This window comes from Tupaia chinensis, unplaced genomic scaffold (genome assembly GCF_000334495.1).
Source record: "Tupaia chinensis unplaced genomic scaffold, TupChi_1.0 Scaffold143602_1, whole genome shotgun sequence".
Taxonomy (NCBI): domain Eukaryota; kingdom Metazoa; phylum Chordata; class Mammalia; order Scandentia; family Tupaiidae; genus Tupaia; species Tupaia belangeri.
This window is the reverse complement of record NW_006203448.1, coordinates 183,690-184,112: the sequence shown is the minus strand read 5'-3', so window position 1 is coordinate 184,112 and position 423 is coordinate 183,690.

Here is a 423-nt window from a genome sequence, read left to right as displayed (position 1 = left end):
CGCCCCCGGGAGGCCAGACCTGCCCAGGCGCTCTGCACCTGGCCTCCTGGTGCAGATGCCGCACGTCGCCGGGCCGCCGGGCCCTGTGTCAGGAAGGCAGGGACGTCCCCCTGAGCCATCGCGGTGACAGTGCGCACCCCGCGGATTTCTCCCGCGTGTGTCTGCCCGCGCGGCGCCTGTGACCGGCCCTTCAAAGGCGTTGGTGAGCTTTGACTGCGGTGCTGGCCCAGCCCGTGGGGAAGGCTGACTGGTGAAGCAGGCAGCGGCCAGGCCAGCTGGACCGAAGGTCGGGGCTGACTGGTGAAGCAGGCAGCGGCCAGGCCAGCTGGACCGAAGGTCGGAAGGTCCGCAGGTCCGCGTTCAGCGGGCCACCGCGGGTCACCTGCTGCCTGTTGCAGGTGCAGGGTACCTCGTGCCTTCTCA